This window comes from Orcinus orca, chromosome 7 (assembly GCF_937001465.1).
Source record: "Orcinus orca chromosome 7, mOrcOrc1.1, whole genome shotgun sequence".
NCBI classification, from domain to species: domain Eukaryota; kingdom Metazoa; phylum Chordata; class Mammalia; order Artiodactyla; family Delphinidae; genus Orcinus; species Orcinus orca.
Window position 1 is genome coordinate 88668222 of NC_064565.1, and position 18381 is coordinate 88686602.

The following is an 18381-nucleotide window of genomic DNA, read 5'->3' on the forward strand; positions in this document are numbered from 1 at the left end:
ATGCCCCTCTCCACTGAGTGTTTTTTCCCTGTAAAACTCTAATAAATTTCAGTCTCAGAGTTTGGTCCCAGGAAACCTAACCCATGATAGTTAAAAATCAGCATCAATTTTCATGCGTGATGTCTAGGTTTACAGATATACATATTTTGAATCATTTAGATTGCTTAATATTGCAAAGTGTTCTAAAATATCATGTGGAACTGTTGCAAACACTGTGCTAATTTGTGAGCACCTCTGGAACCACAAATCGGAACCCAAAGAGAAGCAAGAAAAAGGATGTTTGGCAGTAGTGGGAAGTGACATCTTGTCATAAAAGAATCTATTGCATTCATGTTATCTGAGAGGAAGAATTTAAAAGGCTAATTTTTCTTTTCCTTTGATGGAAAGTTCCTGGCACTCGATCCTCCCCAAACTTGGAAGCAGTGTTTGTGTCTGAGATTGGCAGAGATGCAACCTACAACCTTCATGGCATTTGGAGGTGGTTGCCCAGTATTTTGAGGTCATAAGATAAGAGATGTGGAAGAGCATTTTTGGGAGCCTGATATGCAAGATTCTAATGACAGAAGGCTTTTTCCTGTGGGGATCTCAGAGTGAGAAGCAAACACAGAACCCTGGAGAACACCAACAGCTAAGAAAGGAACTGAGGGAGGTAAGCCTGAAAAGACCTAGAAGGAACAGCCAGAGAGGAAGAGAGTAGAACTGTTGGGTTGAACCATGTAAAATTGCTGATATTTGCCCTTTTTAGAAAAATTAATAGATGAATTTTTAAAGAGCAGTTTTAAGTTCACTGCAAAATTGAGTGAAAGTACTAGTTCCCTTATACTCTCTCCATGCTCTCATCACACCCCAGACAGCCTCCCGCACATCAAATCTCCCACCCAAGGGGTACATTTGTTACAATCAATGAACCACCATCAGCATGTCATTACCAATCAAATCCATAGTTCATATTAGGGTTCACTCTCGGTGGTGTACGTTCCACAGATTTTGACAAATGTATAGTGATGTGCATTCATCATTATAATATCATATGGATAGTTTCACTTCCCTAAAAATTCCCTGTTGTTCCACCTACTCATCCTTTCTTCCTCCAAATCTTGGCTATTTGACTGTTTTTGATTTACAAAAACTGTTACTTCATATAGTTTAATGTAAAGAAGAGAAAGGAGAAGAAAATTCTAAGTTTGAGAGTGTGGCCAAAAGTGTTTGTTAGGTAAGTGAGATGAGGGATGAAACCAGCTCTATGGATTTAGCAACTAAGACCTTGGCAAGAGTAATTGCAATGAGCTGGTGGGACTAGAGGTGAGGTCCTAGCAGGGAAAATTGTGATCAGACAGTGAAGAATAGTCTTCACTGAAGACAGTCAAGAGAGTTGAACTTATGGCAAGAAGTTTCCTTGTGAAGAGAAGCTTCTTGGCACCTGAGCTCTGTTATTGGTCTGGGAACTCCTTGATGGCATCTCCAAAGTCCAGCACACGATGTAGTAACTGGGCCATGGCAGGCTCACAGATATTTGTTGATTGAAGGGCAAGAGGAAAATAATAAGGTAAAGGAAAGTTTTGTTTTTGTTAGAAGGCAAAGATTTAAGCTGTCTAAGGAAAGGGGGCATCTAGTAGCAATGGAGAAATGAAAGCTGAAGGAATAAGAAAATAATAGATGGTAAAGATCCTTGAGCAATGAGGTGGGGTGGTAGTGTTGGGGACGGTGAGAGAGTAGAGGGTTGGGAGGAGGAGCAATGAATCTTGGGCTGGAGAGGGATGCTCTCCCACTCATCCATACACATATGTTCAGAATGCACTGAGCATCCATTATTTTTAGAGTGTGGGGAAAGGACATTGCATTCAACTGCTCCCGACTTTTTTGCTGCACTATGCGCTGAATGGAAAGGAATGGACTATGGGGGATTTGTTTCCTGCAAAGCAAGCTCTTCTATTCTTCTCTTGGTGCAAAATGCACAGGGTGACTTGATATTAGAGAGGCAAAGACAAATCATCAGAGCTTGCACTATATTCCTTTTATGTGTGGGCAGAGCAGTTGAGCCTTGCCTACAGGGGATCAGTTGGTTCTGTGAAGTTTGTTGCCTACACCTACAAATAGTGCCCAAATGTATGAGTGCTCTCTCTGTACCCCTGCTCCCATTCTGTTATCTACATATCTGTTGATATGTAACAAACCATCCCAAACTTAATGGCACACAACAACAACAATATATTATTACTATCTCTTACAGTTTGATGGTTGACTGGGCTCAATTTGGTAATCCTCACTTGGGTCTCTGGAGCCTCTTGAAATCTTCTTCAGAGTCTGGCAGCCAATGTTGGCTTCCAGTTAGGGTTTCAGAGGATGCTGTTAGCTGGAGGCTGTTGGCCTACATAGAGCTTATCCATCTGGTCTGAGATTCCTAATAGTATGGCAGCTGGGGTCCAAGGGCAAAGATCCCTTGAGAGATCCAGACAGAAGCAGTTTGCCTTAGAAATTAGTGAAGTGAGTCACTAAGACCAACCCATATTCAAAGGGAGGAGAATTAGACTCTATCTCAAGATGGAAGGAGGGGCAAAGAATTTTTAAATAACCATATCCCAAATCAACAGCAATGCAATGAAACAAAGCAAAGTGGATACATTATAGAATTTAGAATCAGGAGACTTAACTTGGTGACTAATTTGCTATGCAAGATCACTTTAACACCCTCCATAGCCTTAGAAGCTTGGAGGCAGAGATGTCAAAAGACAATATAAAAGTGAGTGTTTGCTGGAAACGCTTCACGAACATTCAGCATCTCATATAATGTCTAAATTCCTTTCAAATGCCATGTATATATGTATAGCTTTCACATACTGGCATTCGAGAAGCAAACATTTGAAGCTTCAATCATAATATTATGGTCCATGTTTAGAGAATGCTTGTAAATATCAAGTCCATAACATGTGCATTGTATACATGGTTTTATCCAATCTTCACAAATCTTCTATGCACTTGGCTTTATTATTATTTTGTTTATTTTGTAGGCAATGAAACTCAGAGAATTTAAGTGACTTATCAAGGATTCAAACTCAGGGAATTTATTTCCAGAGCCACATTTTTAATCATTTTGCTTTATATAGTCCCTTTCTTTCAACTTGTTGAGAACCATCAGGGCCCATGTCTTATGGTAATTTGTAATTGTTCTTAGACGTGAATATGAAATTTTTGCCCATGAGGTTCATCTGTGGAGGCATGTCACTTACCCAGAGAATGAACTCCGCTAAGAGCATGCCAGGGCAGATATCCTCTTCTTGTGAGGGTATCTTTGTTCCTTTACTGAGAAGGAGCCTGAAAATGAAGATAACTGGTAGAGCTGATGTTGAAAATAAAGAGTTCAGGACTCTTTTAGTTGCAAATGACAGAAACATGACTTCACCTAGTGCAAGTAGAAAAAAAAGGGGGGTTTAGCAGCTTATGAATGTAGGGTAGGGAGGAGACAATGGAACCAGGACCCCCATGTTCCTAGGACTTTATTCAACCTCTTGCTTCTGCTTCTTTCTAGATGTAATCTCCATTCTCTCATTCTCTTTCCTTCTCAAGATTTTCAGCCTGAAAAATTTCAGGGAATTATTCTGATTTGCTTAGCTTGGATCAAGTGCCAATAGGAAGGGGGTCTTTGTTGGAGGAAGGGAATCAGAGGACAGGCATGGTTTCTGGAGATATCATTGTCAGCTGAGCTGCCACCCCATTTGTGTCTAACACAGGTCTAAGAAATTCTAGTTCTTCAAAAGAAAATAAAAATTTTGGAATGTCACATTAGCTTATTTACTAGCAAAGTTTCATGAATCCTCCTCCATTTTTTTTTTCTGTGTAAGATATATTGTAGACTTGCTCATATTACATATGTGAGCCACCAACAAATTCAAGTGTTCTTAATTTTTGATGGGTCATGGACCCTTTTAGGAATCTTTTAAAAGTTATGAATTTTTTTTCCCAGAAAAAAAACACATACACACAAAAGTTTGTCTCTTGTTTTACGGTATTTATTGTAGTTCTTGGACCTGTGGAGAAGTACTCCTAAAGAAGACAGTGCAAAAGCTTCATTTTAAGAAGGAAAATTGTATGTCATGGTGTTTGTGACTTTGGGCATCTTTACAATTGTCAAGGGATCTATTGTTGTTTGTCCTAGGAATGTGTATTCTTGAACTCATCCTCATGATGAATCATAGGAGGATATACAAGTCTGAAGTCATTTCTGTCCAAACAAAAAGAAAAATTCAGTTAATTGCTTGTGTATTTCCAGAAATCATGTGTTTGACATACTGTAAACAAGATACTTGAATATTATATTTGATCATGAATTTGTTTTCAGTCTTCAAAACCTTCTGAGTAGAAGAGCATTAGATGAGTTTCATTTTTTCATGGCCCAGAGATGTAGAATGAGGACCAATGAGTTGAAATCCTAGAGGGACCAATTTAAATTCAACAACATGATTGAAGCCTCTGTCCCTTTCATTCCAAAATGGCAAAAGATATATGTTTAAGGCAAGAATGAGGTGCTTTGCTTGGGTTCAGGAAGGGTGGTCTCTTTAAAATGTGGGACCAGGATGCTGGTCCTCAAATTCCTCATCCCAATCCAAAGTGTTAGGGGAAGATGCCTGATCTATTAATGGGCACATGGCTCCCAAAGAGTATTCACCTATTTGACATCAGAGCTTTGGTTAACAACATCTTATAAGAGGGACAAATATCCGGTATCTCCTAAACACCACTTCCAAACTTCCTAAGATGGCAGTATGGGGAAATAATGATTCCTTGCTTTAATTCACACTGCTTTTTCTCCTCCCATCCATCCACACAGGAAAGGCTGGAGAGTGAACCTTCTTTGAACTTTGAACTTTGAACTAGTGAAGCTTCTAGGGGGCTTGAGGGGTAGGTATGCATACATGTGTAGGAGAGGTAATGAGCACAGGTTGACCTGATTGAGCCTGAATTTTTTTCTCTTCCGATGGATCTGAATCCACAGCCTCCTCTGTTAGTCTTTAACATAGGCCTTGCTGCCATCCACCTCAGTCTCTTCCTCCTTGGGAAGTTGGCAATTCCAACAATTGGGAAACACTTCGTAACTCTTGGAGGACTTTCCAAAGATGGAATGGGCTGACTAGGAAAGCAAAGAGTTTCTCATCCCTGAAGGGAAGTTAAGGCAGCTGGATGGTCATTTGTCAAGTATGTAGAAATTAAATAAGTAAGTAAATAAATAAATAAGATCATAGTTACCATTTGTTTGGTGCTAGGCACAACATTAAGCATCTTAAGTACATAACCTCATATCTTCATGATAACCTTGCACATTATTTTCTTCATTTTTCATTTGAGGGGGTTGAGACTCAGGGAAGTTAAGTAACTTGTCTAAGGCCATGTGACAAGGAAGTGGCAAAGCCAACCCATTTTGTGTGGCTTCAAAGCCTACTCTCTTTTCACTAGTACACATGTCAATTTCATCATGGGTTAGGTGCTTTAAACCATCTTGACCTTAAAACCCCTTCTCATTCAGAGATTCTACAAGTCTGTGAACTTTTGTGTCATGGCATGGTAACAAAAGGAGGTGAAACAACACTGTAGGTTTCCTTCCCACTTGTTTTTCTTTTCTTCATTTTTTGGGGGGTGTAGGGAGGTCCAGAAATTGAAATGATTAACACATCTTCATAAGTCCTTTAACAAACAAGTGAGTACAGTGGTTTTCACACTCAAATCAAACTCAAGGTTGTTTTCTGACTCCAGACAGGCTTTGGCAGATGTAGTCATTTGTAAATTAGGTGGAGCTTGTGCCTGGCTGCCCTAACTGGAGTGGAGAAAATGAGCCATGAGGGTCTGTGGGAGTGTGGAGGTCACAGTGGGGGAGGTATAGGTGAAGTTTAGAAAGACAACTGCCACAATCAGAGATACACTACACCTGGGTGGCCTCTGGGTGTTCGGGAAGGATTAGTACTAAATGTGCTACAAAAGGAAAAAAAGAGGGGCAAGGGAGTTGAGTTTGGCCCCAGAACTTATGATCTGACTCATAGACATGAAAACATTTGAGAGAAGGGGAAGGTGTGTGCTTCAGGCATCTACGAGTGCACACACAGAGGAGAGCAAGTTTGTGACTTTGACAGTGTGCTGGAACTTTCTCATGCCCCAAATAAGGAAGTGAGTGTCACTTAGGCTATGCTAAGGCCTAAAATGTGCCAAGTGCAAAAACTTACTTTGCACTCTGTTTTTATATTAGTGTAAAACCAGTGCCTGTTGAGCTCCATGTCTTAGAGTACAACCCCCTAAAATTACCATGGAACTTGAAAATATGTAGCTGAGATGGTAGGTCTTAAAAATCTAAAGTAAAGAGACCTGTGATTAAGATTTCATATCATAGTATTGTTTCATAAGAAGGAATAAATATAAATTATGATGATTGATTAATTACCTTTATGAAATCTTGCTTTGTAGGTCAGAGAGGGGTAAGTATTGCTACAGTGCAATTCATGTTTTTGATGTTTTGGTTTCCTGTTAATATTTTGTTCCCTTGAGTTCCTGTAACTATGTTATATAGAGTGGGCTTTACCATGTGGTTTTTGCTCCAATAAAACATTGTTTTGGAAAATCTTTCTCTGCCTGTTAACAGAAATCCAACAAAACAGAAATTAGAGAAAGTGTTCTAAGAATTAGGTAACAGAAAATAGGAGTGCAGAAATTGAAGAGAGTGGGCAAAAGATAAAATTGTACTTGCTGGAGGTTGCAGTTTACAAAAAGAAATTGGGGGTGCAAATATTTGGAGTAAACACTACAGATGATATTCCTTTCGGAGTGTCACCAACTACATTACATATTAAAAGTTCTGAGAAGCCCTGTAACTAAAAAAACCCTGATTTACCTTTTAAACAAATATTTCCCAACTAATTTTGATCCTTTTACTTAAAAAAAACACACACAATATCTATTAATAACTCATGGAACTAGTGTTCTGTACCACATTTTAGGATGTTGGTCTAGGACCCTCCTTGGTTATACCCTTGGCCTCTATACAAGGTTGCTAATACCAGTCTTATCCTGTTTGAAGCTGAGAATTAATATAGTAATAATAATAATAACAAAATCACATAGCACTTTTCAATTTATGAAATGTGATCACATATACTTACTCTGTTGATCTTCATGGGAACACGCTGAGGTAGACATTATTGTTTCAATTTTATAGATGAGGAAACTGAGGCATAGAGAGTTTAAGTAGTTGTCATGGTAACACACATAGAAGAGAAAAGAGCTGAACCCTAGTCTTCTGCATTTAAATGACAAGTCCATATTGATCATGCTATTGAAAATGTTTTTTGTGAATCTATTTACTTGATTAAACATGTGTAACGGGCTGGGTTGGGGATTGATGAAAGAGAGGAAAGAGAAGTGTGTAATTGCATATATATCAGTGAACTTCCTAGTCTCTCTCTGGATGATCACCACTCCCTGCTAGAGATTTCTTGTTCTCCTCAGGTCAGTATCCAGCTTCAGGGAATTGCCCTGAAGAAGACCAAAGTAGTTTAAGGAGAGAAGAGTAGGCTGGGTTATTTTGGAAGGGCAGACCAAAGGGTGCAGAATCTATCCATCTTCAATATCTCCAATGGACATTAGACAAAGTAGTTTATTTTGTTTATTAACATGGATTCCATAATGACTCCATGCTTAGTATGGTTTGAATCAGTCTTAATTTTTAAAATCTAAACCAGTTTAATCACTGGGAAGAAAGGACACAAAAAGCACTGCTGCTGTATTGCAGAACACCTTATCCCTGTAATTGGAGCATGGCTAAAACAAGGACAATAATATTTGTTAGTTCCCAGAAGGATTTCTGAATAGTCAGAGCCAAACGTTTTTATCAAGGATTCTTTTTTTTTTTAATTTTAATTTAATTTTTTTATATGCAGGTTCTTATTAGTTATCTATTTAATACACGTTAGTGTATACAGGTCAATTCCAATTTCCCAATTCATCCCACCACCACCCCCATCCCGCCACTTTCCCCCCTTGCTGTCCATACGTTTGTTCTCGACATCCGTGTCTCTATTCCTGCCTTGCAAACCAGTTCATCTGTACCATTTTTCTAGATTCCACAATACTGTTCTCAAGAATCAAAGGGTTGATCTTTAATACATATGCATGTGCCTCTGTGTGCGTGCATGTGTGTGTCTTTATACAGCTGTGTGAGGCACGATATAGTTAGACTAAAAGATCTTGATGAGTCAAGAAACATAATTTTTAGGTCAAGCTATTGAAATTAAGGGGGGGAGGAATTTTCATAGTATGAATCAAAAAAGAACCATAAAAAGGAAAAGCCTTATGAATAATGGAGGAGAGAGATTTAGGTCACACTAAGCCCAGAAGCCACACTTTTTTCCTGCCTCAGGTAAGGAGATCTCTAAAAATATCATCTTTATAGGTACAAAAACCATTTTTTTTGGTGGAGGTCTTCTGGAGGAGATAATTTGAAGATAATATCCTAGAACGTATTTCCCTACAGGAGCTTTGCTGAATTTTCCTGAATTTTTGGCATTTACATAGAATATATATAATAACATTCAGGAGTATAATGAGCTACCCCAATAGAGACATAGTTAATGAGGCAAGTGGTTGAATTAGAAAGTGTGGGTTGGGGAAATTCTAGCAGGTAGGGAAATTGGGGACGTGTTGTAATTGGTCTGTGCCTGTTAGATTTGATACAAGAATGGGGTATGAATCAACGTATCACATTGACATTAATGTGACCAGAGGATCAAGACAGAAGACTCTAGTAGGGACTAGAATCCTGAGAGTTTCATTAATACTCTATCTTCGAAGACTTCATTCGGCTGAGAGTGAAAGACAGCCCTGCTTTAGTAACAAATTGCCCACATCACAAGAAGTTTCCTAGGCTGCCCAGGGATGGTACAGGAGCTCAACCACATGATCAAAAGCAGGCTGCTTCTATCCTCCTGTGCCACCACCTTCAGCATGTGGCTCTTGTTCTCAAGTCTGCATGTTATATGCTTCATTTCTTTTTATTTATTTCTTTTTTATTTTTTTTGCGGTACGCGGGCCTCTCACTGTTGTGGCCTCCCCCGTTGCGGAGCACAGGCTCCGGACACGCAGGCTCAGCGGCCATGGCTCACGGGCCCAGCCGCTCCGCGGCACGTGGCAGCTTCCCGGACCGGGGCACGAACCCGTGTCCCCTGCATCGGCAGGCGGACTCTCAACCACTGCGCCACCAGGGAAGCCCTTATGCTTCATTTCTTGAATCATCTATATAACATTCTGAAAGAAGGTTGAAGGGTCAAAGCCTTCATGAGCTTGTCTTCTTTTGTGTGTGTGTTATTTTTATTACAAAATATATCATACATACAAAAGAGAACAAATATTGTACAAACAGTGTGTGTGTGTGTGTGTATACACACATACGTGTGGTTTAAAATAAAGCAATATAATGAAAACCTGTGTACACCTGTCCTAGAATGAGAACTAGAACATGACCAGTATCCTGGAAGTTTCCTGTAAGCTTCTTCTCTTCCACCTCCGTCTCTCCTTGCCAGAGCAAAATATTGGCTTGCGTTTTGTTATTTTCTTGCTTCTTTTATCATGTATGTATGCCTCTTCAAGCAATATATTTTTTAGTTTTGCATGGTTTTGACCTGTATGTAAGGAGTCTACTGTATGTTTCATACTGCAACTTGCTTTTTGCTCACTATTAGACAGGAGATATTTATCCATTTTGATACTATTCATTTTCACTGAATTACAATTTTTCTGTTTGACTATATCTCAGTCCAGTCTCCCATTTAAGTTGTTTTCTGAGTCCCCCCCCCCCATTTTAAGGAAGGAGGCTATTATCTCTTTGTGTGTACATGAAAAATTTTCTTTAAAGAATATATATACCTAGGAGTGGAATTGCTGTGTTATTGGTTATACTAATTTTCTCCAGATAATGGCAAAATGTTTCCAATTATCGTATCAATTTTCTTTCCCAGCACCAATGTTTAAGATTTCTGTTTCTCCACATCATGGCCAACACCACTGTCATTTAATTTTTGCTAGTCTGACAGGTATAAAATAGTATCTTAATGTGTTTTACTTGTATTTCTCAGATTACAAATGAGTACATTTCCTTCAATTTTGGGGGCTATTTGTGCTTTTTCTTCTGTGAAATAGCTGTACAAGTCTTTTCTCCATTTAAAAAAAATTTTTGGAGGGCTGTTTTCTAATTTACCTGAACAAATTCTTTATATTTTCTGAATTCCAGTTCTCTGCTATTTATATGTGTTACAAATATATTCTCCCATTTTGTGGCTTACCTTTACCTGATTTTTATGGTGTCGCCTAATAAATTTGGCTGAGATAAAATTGATAACTTCCATTTATAAGTCTTTCCCCTCAGTTTTATGTGTTTTGTGTTTCATCTAAAAATTTTTTCTCTCCCCTGAGATCATAAACGTATTTTCTTCTAAAAGTTCTTAAGTTTTGCTTTTCACATTTAAGTTCACATTTTATTCGAAATTGACTTTTGAAGATAGCATGAGGTTGGGATATAATTTTATTTTTTTCTGTATAGATCCCATTTGTCCCACTGTTACACTGATATTCAATGCCACCTTTTCATCAAGCTTCCATATGGGTATGCATCTATTTATGGGCTCTCTACTTTCCTCCAATTGTCTAGTTATCTATTTTGATAAGCTAAAACTACCCTCCACTAATTATAATCACTTTATAATCTTGCTTTTTGACTTTCTTCTTCAGGGGTACCTTAGCTACTTGGTCTTCTATATTAATTTTAGTTTGTCAAGTTCCATGAGAAATCCTGCTGGGAATTGGATTGGAGTTTCATTGAATTTCAAGGTCCATTTGGGGAGAATTAACATATTTGTAATATTAAGTTTCCCCATCTAAATACATAGTGTATCAGTCCACATATTTAGCCTTCTAAAGACATACCATTTTAAAAAGCAAAAAAGGGCTTCCCTGGTGGCGCAGTGGTTGAGAGTCCTCCTGCTGATGCAGGGGGCGCCGGTTCGTGCCCCAGTCCGGGAAGATCCCACATGCCGCGGAGCGGCTGGGCCCGTGAGCCATGGCCGCTGAGCCTGCGCGTCTGGAGCCTGTGCTCCGCAACGGGGGAGGCCACAACAGTGAGAGGCCCGCGTACAGCAAAAAAAATAAATAAATAAAAAGCAAAAAAAGAAAAAAAATGGTACCTAGGAATCAATCTGGAAAATATATAACAACTTAAAGAAGAAAATAGATATATTTTCTAATGTTTTATTACTGGTATACAGTAATGTAATTAACTGTTACACATTGATCTTATATCCAACCACCTTGCCCAGCCCTCTCTTTAATCCTTATAATTTTCTGGCTATCATTTTGTGTTATATATATTATACAGTCACATATGAATAACGATGGTTTCCTTTCCAGCGCTAATGCCTTTTATTTCTTTTTCCTGCTTTTCATTGTAACTAAGACCTTCAATACAATGCTGAATAGAAGTGGTGAGAGCAGTTATTCCTATATTTGTTTTTATTTAAAAGAGAATGATTTCATCACCATTAAGTTTGAGATTTGCTCTAGTTTTGCTTTGTTTTGATGCTTTTTACCAGTTAAGTATGTTCACTTCTTTTTTTATTCTTTAAATGATACATATATATTTTATTTACACTTTGTATCTGATATATTTCATGATAAATAATTTTTTTTCCATCTTAATCATTTTCTAAGTGTATAGTTCAGCGGTATCAAATATGTTCACATCGTTGGGCAAAAATCACCTCTGTCCATCCGCATAACTGTTTTCATCTTGTGAAACTGAAGCTCTATACCCATTAAACAATAACTCCCTGTTATTCCTTGCCCCCAGCCCCTGGTAACCACCAGTCTACTTTCTGTCTTTATGATTTTGACTACTCTAAGTACCTCATATAAGTGGGATCATACAGTATGTATCTTTTTCTTACTGGCTAATTTCATTTAGTATAATGTCCCCAAGGTTCATCCATGTTGTAAACATACTGCAGAATCTCCTTCCTTTTTAAGACCGAACAATATTCCATTGCATGTATATCCACATTTTGCTTATCCGTTCACCCACTGATGGACACTTGAGTTGCTTCCATGGTTTAGTTATTATGAATAATGCTGCTATGAACATGGGTGTACAAATACCTCTTTGAGATCCTACTTTCAGTCCTTTGGGGCATATGTGCAGAAGTGGAATTGCGGGATCATATAGTAATTCTATCTTTAATTACTTGAGGAAATACCATACTGTTTTCCATAGTGACTGTACCAATTTAAGTATGTTTACTTCTAATCTTATTTGCTAATGATTCTTTTAAAATCACAAGTGGACATTGAACTAAAACAGGTATTTTTTCCTACATCATTTAAAGCTAATAATATAGCTTTTCTAGTCATATCAATTAATGTGGTTGTCATGCCCATGAAAATGTGTCACTTGTCTATCCTGCTTCAAGGAGCATGATTGGCTACGGCCTCAGCTGCCCTCTTACTGGATTCAGCAATGTTCACTCACACCAAGGCCTAAACTTCTGATGGGTTGCTCCCAGCAAATGACTAAACAGGGTAAGAATACTAATACAGGTTTGTGGAAACAAAATGTAGGACTCCCTAATGAATCACTGTGGCTTGAGGATTCCACATCAGTGTGTTTATTACATTGATGTTTATTATCAGGTATATATTAAGTTTGTTTATTTTATGCACAGAATAGCATAAAATTTTATGCACAAAATAGCATAAAATTGAGACGTTGATAGAAGTCTCAGTCTCCTAAAAGAAACAATTGATATGTTGCTTTTTAAAACACAGTTTACTAGTGACCCAATCCTTCAGGATAAAGAGGACACAATAAGAAGAACCATAACTCTGGAGTAACTGAATAGCAATGAAAAAATAGTTACAGTGAAAGTTAAGCCAACATTTGGGGAAAAAGTGACTACACTCATTTTAGAGCTCATAAAATAGTCAATGAAGACAATTTTGGGCTTAGTCTGTTTTACAGAAACTGATTTCAAATGTTTTGGAGGTTTTTCTCATGGTCAGAGACTGCAATTGGGAGAGAATTCAAAGTGGATGGCAATCCTGTAAAAGGAAATGTTGACAAAGTGATATAAATGATTATAATAAGGAAAACATAGAAACAACTAACAGAACCAATGAAGTTGCAGGAGGGTTTGCTGGTGAGCTCAGAGTTTAAAAGTCCACATCCAAAAGATGGGAGATGAGAAAGTAGCCAAATGTCACTGGGTCATAGCTCTAGTCATCTTTTTCTTGTTGGTACCTTGATAGATTCAAGGTCTTACCAGCTTCCCATCATCTCTGGTGCTTTACCATCCCTGTTTGTTTCCTTAACTCTGCCCACATCCCTATCAATAGTCCTTCTATTAAAGTCTCTTCTCTGGGAGTGAGGAGGGGATTCTGTGTCCTGCCAGGACCCCGACTAATACACTAAGTGAGGATATAGTGAGACATTTCCTTTTTGATTTTAGGACATTTACATTCTCAGACACATACAGATTGTGACCCATGGAACTGAGATCATTTGCATCAGCACTCTAGGAATTATTGTTAATAATTGTTAAAAATTGTGGCAGATAGGAGGCATGACAGGAAACTAGATATGAACATTTGTGGTCCTTGAAGTCTCCAAAAAAGGACAGAAAATTCACATTCATAGCATCCCAGAAAAATGACAGAATGAACTATTAAGCAGATATTTTATGACTACTTAAAAAGAAAAGTAGTCATTACTAAGAAACCAGCATAGGTTCATTAAGAGAAAGGAGTAAACTCTATACATTTTACATAGGATCTTCAGTCTAAAGAGATAAGAGTGGCACAAAGGGTATGTGGATTTCAAGTGAAATTTGACAAAATATCTTGGAATATTCTAGTGAAGAAATGGATACCGGCTGAGAAATGTGTGGGTGAATCAAGTGATGATAGCTGAACACTTGCCTACAAAGAATACTAATTAATAATTAATTTCAACTTGAAAATAAGTCTCCTGGGGCATTCTCTGTGCCTTTGTCTCAGCTTTTTCTTGTTTAAAAAATTATTTTTGGACACTGATTTGAATGAGCATATAAAATGCATGCTTATCATTCACAAATCTGAGAAATTGTTGGGGAAGCAGCTAATGTTCTGGCTTATAAAATCATGATTTGAAATTACCTCAACCCATTGGAATTTTGGACTTAAAACTAAAAGATAAAATGCAATAGAGATAGGCGTAAGGACTAGAAAGAAAGAAAAAAATTGTCATTATTCACAGAAGACATGGTTGCCTATGTAGAAAGTCCAGAAGAATCTACAAGCTATATTAATATGTGAATTTAGCAAGGTCTTTGTATACAAGGCATATATACAAAAATCAATTGTATTTTTTTTTTTTTTTTTTTGCGGTACGCGGGCCTCTCACTGCTGCGGCCTCTCCCGTTGCAGAGCACAGGCTCCGGACGCGCAGGCTCAGCGGCCATGGCTCACGGGCCCAGCCGCTCCGCGGCACGCGGGATCTCTCCGGACTGGGGCACGAACCCACGCCCCCTGCATCGGCAGGCGGACTCTCAACCACTGCGCCACCAGGGAAGCCCCAATTGTATTTTTATATACTGGCAATGAACAGAATAAAGTAAAAAAAAAGATACCATTTACAAAAGCATCAAAAAACATTAAATACCTAGGAATAAATTTAACAAAAGATGTGCCAGACTTTTACCCTAAACACAAAACACTACTGAGATTTAAAAATGTCTAAACAAGTGAGGAAAGAAACCAAGCTAATGGGTTGGAAGACTCAGCATTGTTAAGAAGTCAGTTCTACATGAGTTCATCTATGAATTCAACAAAGTTCCAGTTAAAACACTGCAGATTAATTTGTGGAGATTAACCAGAAAATTCAAAAATAACGTATGGGAACAAAAAGAACCAAGAATAGCCAAGGCATTTCAGAAGTAGAAGAAAAAAATTGGAGGAGGTACACTACCAGATACATCAATACTGAGCTAAACAGTGTGGTATTTGCAAAAGAGAGGCAAACTGACCAAAGGAACAGAACATGAAGTCTAGAAACAGAATCTGCATACGTATATTACCTGACTTACAGCAAAAGGGTAACTCAATGCAAGGAGGGCAGGATGGTCTTTCCAATAAATGACACTGAGTCAGTTGGGTATCCAAATGGAAAAAAAACTGTATATTGATCCTTCCCTCATACCATACCCCCAAATTTAATTCTAGATGAGTTGCCAATGTATTAGAAAGATAAAACAAGTTTTTAAAAGGAAAGGTAGAGCAACTCCATGATCTTGCATTAGGCAAGGATTTATTAATAGGACATAAAAAGCGCTAACTATAAGGGAAAAATTGATAAATTGGACTACATAAAGTTAAGGAATTCTGTTTTTATCAAAAATACCATTAAGAAAATGACAAGGCAGCACATTTACATAATGAAGTATTATCTAGCAATAAGAATGAACCAATAATAGCCATGCATGACAACATGGATGAATCTCACAAACGTAATATTTGCCCCAAAGAGTACATATTGTATGATTCCATTTACACAAAACACACAAACAGATAAAAACTAATCTTTGCTGCTAGAAGTCAGGGCAGTATCTACGCTTGGGCAGATAGTGTCTAGAAGGGGCATGAAGGGGCTTTTGAGGTGCTGGTAATGTTCTCTTTTTTGATCTAGGTGTTAGTTATGCATGTACATTCAATGTGTGAAAATTCATTAATTCACGTAAGATATGACACTTTTCTGTAAGAATATAATCAATAAATAATTTAAAATTGATGGCAGTAAATACAAAGTTTTGAATTAAAGTATAAATAAATGAATTGCACAGGTACCAGGTTGGGGAGTCAAGTTAATTAATGTCAGATGCCACAACAAACTCTGAAATTTTAGTGTTTTAGTATAATAAACATTTATTTCTCATTTATGCCAAGTCCTTTCCAATTCAGGTTGTAAAGGTTACCTTCATCTAACGTATGTCTTCCAAGTTCACTGCAGCAGGGAAGAGAGTGATGGAGGAGACTGTCTCCTAACTGTCTCAGCCCAGACACATGCCATTTCTGCTCTTAGAAATGTAAACCTGGCCCCAACCAAACTGCCAGGGAGGCTGGGAAATGTAGGGGAGCAAATGGCATATTTGGTGAACACTATCTGGGCCACCCCTGGCTTAACAGTAGTTGGTTTGAAAAAATATATCATTTTTGTTGTCAACTAAAAGTTTAACTTGTGCCACCTGTGTACATGTAATGTGTTGCTAAGCATAAAGCAACTTTGGAAAGCATTGATAAAAATGTCGTACCGGGCTTCCCTGGTGGCACAGTGGTTGAGAGTCCGCCTGCCGATGCAGGGGACACGGGTTCGCACCCCGGTCCGGGAAGATCCCACATGCCGCGGAGTGGCTGGGACCGTGAGCCATGGCCGCTGAGCCTGTGCGTCCAGAGCCTGTGTTCCACAACGGGAGAGGGCACAACAGTGAGAGGCCCGCGTACCGCAAAAAAAAAAAAAAAAAAAAAAATTGTGGTACGCAGAGAAGCAAGGAGGTAGTTTTCTTTCATTAGGGCCAGGTCACATTTGAAAAGTTGTATTCGGTTTTGGTTACATTTGAAAAAATTATATTCAGATGATGCAAAAATTGTGTCATCTTTTAAAAGAGCCACTGACAAGCTGGTATATATCCAGAGACTGGTAACTGCAAAGATGTATTAGCCTTGGTATGGTAGGATATGTTGTAGTAATGAATAAATCCTTGTCTTAAAGGCTTAATACAATAAAGGTTTGTTTCCCACTCTTGTCACAGTCTGGCAGGTGTTTAACAGGTAGACTTCTATGTAATGATTCAGGGATTCAAGCTTCTGTCTCTGGCATCTGCATATCCTTGAAATCCTCTACTGGATCCTCTGTATTAAACAGGCCAATGAGTGAAAGAAAGGAGGCTCTCACAGGACATTGGACCTGATGTAGAAGTGGCACGTGTACATTTTGCCCTTGTTTTCTTGGCCAGAACCCAGTGCCATGACACCAACCTTACATCTAGGGAGGTTGGGAAATGGGATGTTCCTGTGCCCAATAAGAGGAAACAGGATTGGTGAGCATCTAGCCAGCTCTGCCACAGGTGGTGACAGATTCAAAGGCATATGGAAAACAGTTGAAGGGATTAGAAATAGTAATACTGGAAAAATGATAGCTGTCCCCAAATATATGAAAAGAGGTACATGATAGCTTCCTCAAATATTGAAAATGCTGTTATGTGGAAGAAGGAATATACACATTCAAGGTAGCTTCTGAAGGCAGAACTTGGAACAAAGAGTGATGTTATTATGAAACACATTTTAATCTGTTTAATATAAGAAAGAATTTGCTCTCAATAGACCTGGTCATCCCAGAACAGATACTTTGTGAGTACTGAGAAATAATAATTTATTAAGTACTTACTATGTGCTAAATTCTTATTTTTAAGATATAATTGACATATAACATCATGTAAGTTTAATGTGTACAATGTGTTGATTTGATACACTTATACATTGCAAAGTGATTATCACCATAGCGTTCTCTAACACCTCCATCATGTCATCTAATCACCATTTCTTTTTTCCGGTGAGAACATTTAAGATCTGTTCTCTTAGCAACTTTCAAGTATATAATACTTGAAAGTTATATTATTAACTATAATCACCCTGCTGTACATTAGACACCCAGAACTTATTTATCTTATAACTAGAAGTTTGTACTCTTTGACCAGCAACTCCCTGCACTAAATTCTTTATCATTTTAATCATAACAACCACTCCTGAGGTAGTATTATTATAAATATCCTTACTTTTCAAATGCGGAAACCAAATCTCAGAGAGGTTAAGTAACTTGCCCAAATGGCACACAGATGGTAAGGGGCAGAGTCAGGATTTGAAGCCTGGTCTTTCTGAACCCAAAGCCCATGCACTTAAATCCTATGCCATACTGTCCTTAGGGACCTAACACTTAGAAATGGATAGACATGGAAGGCGTTTCATGATAGGAATGTGTAAAAAGCTTCTGGAACATTGAGAAGCTCTGTTGAGTAACTAGCGCTTTTGTGTTGGAGGGTGCTGAGGAAACTGAGGAATCATACAGGGAAGTAGAGTTAAAAGCTACTGCTGGTCCAACCCAAACTTTGCCGTAAGTATGTGGTTGCCATAAGTGGTAAACAGTATCAGGAGATTTGGGGAATGAAAATGACCCATGGCGCCAATTCCCATGTGTGAGGATTTAGCCAGTACCAAAGCAAACCTTGATAGAGCCACTGGAAGGAGTGTTGCTGGGTTTTCATTGGATGCTCAACATCT